Below are 1088 nucleotides of genomic sequence, written 5' to 3' on the forward strand. Positions count from 1 at the left end.
TGTCGACACCGCTGAACAGCGGCAGGACGCTACACCCCCCACCACGCGGCAAGAACTTCAGACAACTGCCAAAGCGAGAAGGGATAGCCCATCGCAGGCAGACCTGGCAATGCTGGAAGCGGACCGGCCATATACCACGCGCTCAGTTCGACGCAGGACCTTGTCACGGGACCTGTCCTCGGAGAGTGCCGAAGATGATGCACCTATGCAAAATGCCTACGACACGTTATCACCTCTTGTAGACCTCCAGCTGGAAGGCTTCCCACTCGCCAACACCTGGCCGGAGGCACTACAATCCCTTTACTCCCTTTCGGGCACTGGCCCGGACATGGACCTGGACCTTATGTAATGCCCAGGAATCGCCACTCGAACAGGCGGGCCGTGCAACTTCTACGCATTGGCTCCCACAACGGTAGCAGCCTCCTGGGATCAGGGTACAACAACGCATCCGAACGCACAGCCCAACTCATCTGTCAATGGGCTAGGCAAAGGCTGGATATCGTCTGCCTCCAAGAAACAAGGGTAACGGCTCACCGTGTGCCACCGCGTTTCACCTGGGCCAGTGGGTATCCTGGTGGGACCCTGCATTGGATAGCCGGCGTGGAGGCAGAACAGCAATCCTTATACGCAGCGCACTTCTCACCAGCGGGGCATTAACCTTCCCGGGGACACAGGCCCAACCTACGATGTCAGGAGACGGTCGTCTTTTGCGCTTACCCATATGCTGGGGAGACCATACCTTTACTTTAATCAGTGCTTACCTTCCTAGCGCTGATCCCCCGGCCCAAAGGACTTTTATTCAGCAACGTCTATGGCCGCTTATGGCGGATGCTGGACTCCATATCTGGGCAGCTGACTTTAACTTTGTCAACAATCCTGACCTTGATGCATCCACTCCGTCGGCACGGAGGAATGATGTCAACACCACGGCAGAGTTTAACGTTACTTGCCCGGGGATGATTGACACGTTCCGCCTAATACACCCCCGCCGGCGTGCTTACACATACGTCCATCCAGCGGGAGCTTCCCGTATTGATCGTATAATGGTATCGCAAGCCCTGAAATGGCAGTCTATGGCAGCGATACAG

Source organism: Volvox carteri, assembly GCF_000143455.1.
Source record: "Volvox carteri f. nagariensis unplaced genomic scaffold VOLCAscaffold_30, whole genome shotgun sequence".
NCBI lineage: Eukaryota > Viridiplantae > Chlorophyta > Chlorophyceae > Chlamydomonadales > Volvocaceae > Volvox > Volvox carteri.